Here is an 8004-nt window from a genome sequence, read left to right on the forward strand (position 1 = left end):
TCCGAACCCTCGGCGGGAGCGCCGCCGCACTTCCCAAGCGGCGCACTGTAGCAGTGCGCCACCGGGCCGGCCCGAATTTTCATAATTTAAAAAACAAAAATTAAATATTTCTGTGGTTCTTAAATTTAGGTAAAGATTGTAAAGATTTACAACACTCGACTACAATCTAGTATTTACCTTAATCTCCCAGGATTCCCCATTTTAATCCAGGCTTCTCTTTGCCAGCCTCACTGAAATACTCAGCCATCTGTGGACACACCCTGTCCTTTCATGCCTCCCTGACTTTGCGCCACTGTGCCTGTGTGTGGCACGTCTTCCCCTCATTCTTCACTCCTCCTCCAAGGCCCATTCTAAGGGTCACCGTCTCTGGGAAGATTTCCCAGGCAGCTCTGGAGAGTTAATTGCATTGTATATCATTCCCCTGGGTCAGGAGCCAGGTCTCACTCATCTAGTATCCCCAGTACCTAGCACACTCCCTGGCACACGGTAGATGCTCAATAAACATGTGTTGACAGAGGTGATCTGAAACACTCCACAATAGTTGGAATTTTCAATACTTTTCAAATCTGGGTTTCTACACTACCATAATTATTTTGTCTTATTGCACCTACCTCTGCATTCTGGCAATTTGGTCCAATTTCCATGTGCTGTGCAGGCAATTGTATTATTTCCAAACATGGCATGTTGTAGTAAACATTCAAAGACTGCTGTGTCCTGATACACAGAGTTGTTTCCAGCTGATGGGTTATAAACACTAAATGTTGCAGACTTCAGTACAGGTGGTGGAGGGCAGGTTATGGCTGGAAAAAGAAAGAGCTATCATTTCTATGAAACAGTTGAGGCCGAATCAACTGAAAAATGTCCATCGATGGATGACAGGATAAAGAAAATGTGGTATATATACACAATGGAATACTACTCAGCCATAAAAAAGAATGAAATTCTGCCATTCACAGCTACATGGATGAGCTTGGAAAAAATTATGATAAGTGAAATAAGCCAGGCACAGAAAGAGAAATACCACATGAGAGAAAGAAAGAGAGAGAGAGGAGGGAAGAAGGAAAGAAAGAAAGATACAATAATACGTTGAACTTTCACAAGGAGAGAACAGAGCCATGGTTACTAAAGGTGGGAAATGGGGAGGGGGAGGGACTAGTGAGAAACTAGTTAATAGACACAAGGAATGATTACATTTTTTTTTTTTTTTGTCTTTTTTCCGAGTCCGGCAACGGATCGCAACCCTCAGTGTCGCCCCTGTACCGGACCGGGACCGGCAACGGGATCGCAACCCTCGGCGTCGCTCCCGCGCCTCGCTCAGCCAGTGAGCGGGAACCGGTCTGTACGTGGGATCCGAACCCTCGGCGGGAGCGCCGCCGCACTTCCCAAGCGCGGCGCACTATCACAGTGCGCCACTGGGCCGGCCCTTTGTAATGATGAACATGCTAATTATCCTGATTTGGTCATCAGACATTGTCCACAGGTATTGATATTCAATTCTGTACCACACAAATATGGTTAATCAATTATTTTTCAATAAAAAAGAAAGAAAATATGATCCTCAAATCAGATGTCCAAACCAGCCAAAAAACTAAATAATTAAGTAGATTTAAGTCTTGCTACCACTAATTTGCCTTCTACAACAACACAATGGTTAAGTTTCCATAAAATCTTTGATCCAAAGCCTACGTTGCAAGATGTTTCTGGAAGACAGAATCAGTGGGGGACATTGTTGGAGGACCATCTGAAATAATGGCTGGTGACAGCCACTTGATACAAAGTTGTTTGTAATATCTGAGCTCCATCGCTGGTTCGGTTTATTTGTTCCTATTGAACACCTCCTGCTTTTGGACTCTCTGTGTATGGAGCCTATACAAGTAGCTTCAAGGACCCAGAGACATGGTAGTGGCTTGTCACCTCAATCTGACTAATATGGAGTTTCAACAAATTCATGGAAAGTTATAATAGAAGACAGTGCAGACTAAAAATGATTTAACTTGAATGATCTAGACCCTTGCTACTCACAAAGTGTGGTCCGTGGACTAGCAGCATGGGCATTGCCTGGGAGCTTGTTAGAATGTAGAAGCCCAGACCCGACCCCAGACACAGAAGCTACATATGAACAAGATGCCCAGGTGATTCATATGTGCGTTAAAGTCTGCGAGGTACTCATTTAAATTAGATTGAGGCTGGGCTTGTTAGCTCAGTTGGTTAGAGTGCCACCTTGTACCAAGATCAAGGTTTTGGTTCCCCATGCCAGCCAGCTGCAAAAAATAAATTAGACTGAGGCTAAAATAGCCTTTTTTGTTTGTAACTAAAAAGAAAAAAATTGAATTTACATAATTGATGTAAAGTCATTTAAAGGAGAAACTATTTACAGGAACCATGGTGATTCCTACTGCTGAGTAAAAAATTCTATTTATCCTTTAAAAAGCTTCACTTTTTGTAGTTTGGTTTTCCTTAAATTAGGATTTATTTGGAATTGCTTTACTTTCCCACTAGCTTTTGCTAGGACAGGCCTCACTGAAACATTGAAGAACCATAGCTGTTGTGCTGAATGAGCCTCCTGGTCAAAGACTGAACTTGAATAAATCCCGTTAGGGAACATAATAATGCCCCTCCCTACACAAGCAAAGCTCAGCTGACCGCCCAGTAAACCAGCAGTGCCTCTTGGAGGAATCTCAATCAGTCCTACCATGCAAGGCCCTTTGATGGGCTCTTAGCTTACTGTGAGGTTACAACCCTTGTCTGCCTCATCACTAGACTCACCCCCTGAGGGCAGAGCTCTCTTCTTTGGCATTATAGCCTAAGTGCTGAGAACAGGATCTGCCGTGTATTAGGCCCTCAACACAAATTTATTGAATATGTGAATGAATGAATGAGGGTCCACAGCGGGAGGAAAATGTCTGATCTCACTGTTTGCAGAAGTTCTCCTAGTCAAATGGTAGCAGTCCCTGATGTCCAATGCCACACATATCCAAGCCACTGCCAAAACACTGTGGAAAAGTCGATGTTAACAAACCCAGCAACGACTGGCCCCACCAGGTGGAGGATACAAACTGTGTTCACAAATAGAATGCCTCCCTTCTGTTATTCCAAAGTGGTTGTTTCACTGTCCGGAGCAGGATGAGATCAGGATGGACATTCCCCATAAGGGTAGCCAGCCGTCTCATCGAGCAAGGATTCAGGGGTTTCCAGGGTGTGGGACGGTCAGTGCTAAAACCAAGAAAGCTCTGGCTTAACTGATCTCTCTCCCCATAACTGGGACCCATAGACTCACGAGCACAGACAGGAAGCTCCTGACTCCATTTTTCTTCCTCAGTGCATTTAACAGAATTACTCCCATTCAGGTAAAACCTACAAAAAGAAAATTTAATCTCTCAAGCAGTAAGATCATCCATCATTTGCATTTCAAATGTCTTCTCCATTGAGCATCGCTTCTTATAATACCATTGACTTCTGTCCATATGATAATGCTGAGGATCTTTACACTCATCTAGGGCTTATCAAGTCTCCCAGCCAATGCTGCAGGTGATTTGCTGGAGGGTTCCATAGCTGCTGAGTGTAAAAGCCAAACCCCTAAGTCCCTCATTTCCAACCCGTTGGCCAACTTAATTTTATGTAAAAACAAAAAGCAAAGAACCGTCGCTTTTTCAGAATGACAAAAGTAAATCAAAATAAGTAACCTCTGCTATTCATTTTCTTAGAGCCTACTGACACGACTGTGTAAAAACAATGTGGTCTATCGCTAATGAAAGTGTAACATTCTGTCCTTAAAGACTTTTTTCAAGGTCGTTTGTCATTGGACCCACCCATAATTTGACGAAAGGGCTGTATTTCTCTTTCACACATAGTATGTCTTAATCTCTAATCCCAAACAAGTATCCTTAGTAAAATTTTGCCCTGATGTCCAGCCAGTGTTTTACTGACACTGTCACAGTGGTGTCTTTTCTCATAAGGCAGGTGAGCTATGTGACCAACCGTAAGTGCTTTCTTCTTGGGGATGTTGTATTTCATTACATGTGGATTAAGAGAATTATGTCCTACATTAACACACTCCCAATCTTCTCGAAAGGATTCCCTTCTATAGACTACCAGTTTGGTCAATCAAATTATCATCATAACTAAAGCCCAAGACTTATTCAAAGTATTTTAACCCTACGCCAAGATTTGGCCCAGAGATTATAAGGAATTATCATCCAAGTTCAATCATTTCAATATATCTTTTCAGATAAGAAATTTAATCAGGAACATAAAAATTAGATATAGCAGTGACTGCATATTTCATTAGTTGTTGTATTCTTCTCTCCTCACCCCAACCCTCAACATCACTGTAAATATACACAAGGAATCTTCATACAGCACAGCCTTATAACACCAAGGTCATGGGTTCAGATTCCCATATTGCAGGAATCTTCAAAAAGTTCACGGAAGGATGCATATTATCTTTCAATTATATTTTTCCATTAACTTTTTGAAGTACCATCTTATTAAAAGCAGAACTAAAAATTATTTGCATTCGGCAAGTCCAACCTAAAGGCTGAAAATAAAATATGGACCATTCTAGAAGTTTAGCTTGAGCACACAGAAATGTGCTGTTAGCTGCTTAGTTGCATGAAAATCCTTACCCGGTTTTATAAGCAAAACCGATAGTGTTGGGATATTCAGAATTTGTATAGCGTACAGCTCCATGTTCTAAGATTCCAGCAAAAGGACAAACTCTGGCTGCGATTTAAAGATAAAAAGGTTTATTTCTATTTATAGAATTTTCCATTTAAATAAAAATATATAAACTAATTTCCATCCTTTGATTCAATAACTCTACTAGTAACTATTCTAAGAAAGCAATTCAAAATAAGATGAATAATATATGCACCAAGATGTTCATTACACTGTTAACTGCTAATAACAAAATGTCAACAGTCTAAAGATTCACTATCAGGGGAATGTTTTAGTTAATAATGGTAAATCAATAGTTGAATTATTATTAAGCAGCCAATGAAATATGAATTATGAAGACTATAGAGACATTCAATGTTTATGATATGCTGACAAATATAGAAAGATACAAAATTGTGCATAATCCCTGCAATGATGCAAAAATATACACATGGAAAATAACTTGAAAAATGACATTGTTAGTGTTCCAGAGTTACAGTTGATGTAAAGAAAAAATTTTCCTAATAATGGTATACTGGTTTTTTATTAAAAATTATGTTTAGTCTTTTTTAATAAAAAAACACACTAAAGTCACTTGCATGAACATGTATAATTATGACAAAGGTCATGTTCATATAACCAAAATAACCAGAGCTTAGACAGGTCCATAATTTGGCTGCTTAACTTCTACATGTAATTGCCAGAAATTCAAACTGGTTCATTGCTCTATATCTGACTGTAAAAAATAATGCTAGCATGATATCATATAACCGTGTTCTGAGGAATAAATAAAAACAATCATTTATAATAATTGTATATAAAGATATATGTATATACATTATATTTATATATGTATATAAATTATATTATATGCAGATGGGTATATAAATTAATATGCATATGTAATATGTATATTTATGTATATATTTAATTAATATGTATATAAATCACCTTGTTAATTTAATTTAACATAATATATTTAATTTTTTGTTATGAATATAACATAATATATACATAATTGAGGTGAAATTTATATCCATTTCAGTAACTATTAAGTCTGTTTTCATTTTGAGGCAAAGTCCAAAACTATGAAGATTCCCCAAGTTTTATTTTTCCAAGTATCTCTTTGGCATCAGTTTATATGAGGGTACTGTAAAAAGTCATGGAAAGATTTATATTATCTTTCAATTCTATTTCTCCATGAACATTTTGAAGTAGCCTCATATTTTAGAGTATCTGCATTTGTCTTTTAACCTCTATAGTGTTTCCATCTCCTTTCATTATAGCCCGTCCCTTCTTCAAACCTCCCCTAGTTCCAGGCTATGATTCTCTGGATAGCACTATTGTCCTTTCTCTCTTCTGCCACGGAGAACCTCCCAGACCTTCTTGCTTTTTCAGAGCCCTCTACTCTGCAGCTTCTGCTGGGTCTCTGCACCCTGAGTATGACCAGGTAAGTTATTCCCCCAAAATGTCCAGAATCCAAATGANCCACATACAGACCGGTTCCCGCTCACTGGCTGAGCGAGGTGCGGGCGCAGCACCGAGGGTTGCGATCCCGTTGCCGGTCCCGGTCTGGTACGGGCGCAACACTGAGGGTTGCGGTCCGTTGCCGGACACGAAAAAAAAAAGACAAAAAAATAAAAATAAAATAAAAATAAAGATAAAAAGGTAGGGCCGGCCCGGTGGCGCACTGATACAGTGCGCCGCTTGGGAGCGCAGCGGCGCTCCCGCCAAGGGTTCGGATCCCACATACAGACCGGTTCCCGCTCACTGGCTGAGCGAGGTGCGGGCGCAGCACCGAGGGTTGCGATCCCGTTGCCGGTCCCGGTCTGGTACGGGCGCAACACTGAGGGTTGCGGTCCGTTGCCGGACACGAAAAAAAAAAGACAAAAAAATAAAAATAAAATAAAAATAAAGATAAAAAGGTAAATTTCTATTTATAGAATTTTCCATTTAAATAAAAATATGTAAGCTCATTTCCATCCTTTGATTCAATAACTCTACTAGAAACTATTCTAAGAAACCAATTCAAAATAAGATGAATAATATATGCACCAAGATGTTCATTACACTGTTAACTGCTAATAACAGAATGTGGACAGTCTAAAGATTCATTATCACTATCAGGGGAATGTTTTAGTTAATAATGGTAAATCAATAGTTGAATTATTAAGCAGCCAATGAAATATGAATTATGAAGACTATAGAGACATTCGATGTTTATGATATGCTGATAAATATAGAAAGATACAAAATTGTGCATAATCCCTGCAATGATGCAAAAATATACACATGGAAAATAACTTGAAAAATGACATTGTTAGTGTTCCAGAGTTACAGCTGATGTAAAGAAAAAATTTTCCTAATAAAGGTATAGTGGTTTTTTATTAAAAATTATGTTTAGTCTTTTTTTTTTTTTTGTCTTTTTCCGTGTCCGGCAACGGATCGCAACCCTCAGTGTCGCCCCCGTACCGGACCGGGACCGGCAACGGGATCGCAACCCTCGGTGCTGCTCCCGCGCCTCGCTCAGCCAGTGAGCGGGAACCGGTCTGTATGTGGGATCCGAACCCTCGGTGGGAGCACCACCGCGCTTCCCAAGCGGCGCACTATAGCAGTGCGCCACCGGGCTGGCCCAGTGTTTAGTCTTTTTTAATAAAAAAGCACACTAAAGTCACTTGCATGAACATATATAATTATGACAAAGGTCACGTTCATATAACCAAAATAACCAGAGCTTAGATGGGTCCATTATTTGGCTGCTTAACTTCTACATGTAATTGCCAGAAATTCAAACTGGTTGATTGCTCAATATCTGACTGTAAAAAATAATGCTAGCATGATATCATACAACCATATTCTGAGGAATAAATAAGAGCAATCATTTATAATAAATGTATATAAAGATATATGTATATGCAATATATTTATATAATATATGTATATAAATTATATTATATACAGATATGTATATAAATTAATATATATATTTAATATGCATATTTATATGCACATATAATAAATATGTATATAATACCTTGTTATTATGGATATATACCTTGTATATATACCTTGTTAATTTAATTTAACAAAATATATTTAATTTTTGTTATGAATATAACTTATAATATATACATAATTTAGGTGAAATTTATATCCATTTCAGTAACTATTAAGTCTGTTTTCATTTTGAGGCAAAGTCCAAAACTATGAAGATTCCCCAAGTTTTGTTTTTCCAAGTGTCTCTTTGGCTTCAGTTTATATGAGGGTACTGTAAAAAGTTCATGGAAAGATTTGTATTATCTTTCTTTTTTTTTTTTTTTTTTTTTTTTTTTTTTTTTTTTTTTTTCT

General features: G+C 38.4%; 1 pseudogene; it reads right to left on the reverse strand.

The window, feature by feature from the left end:
• The window catches only part of LOC103610363, a 14061-nt pseudogene that overhangs the window by 3703 nt on the left and 2354 nt on the right, over nt 1-8004 (reverse strand).

The sequence above is a fragment of the Galeopterus variegatus genome, unplaced genomic scaffold, assembly GCF_000696425.1.
Source record: "Galeopterus variegatus unplaced genomic scaffold, G_variegatus-3.0.2 Scaffold11004, whole genome shotgun sequence".
In the NCBI taxonomy this organism is placed as follows: domain Eukaryota; kingdom Metazoa; phylum Chordata; class Mammalia; order Dermoptera; family Cynocephalidae; genus Galeopterus; species Galeopterus variegatus.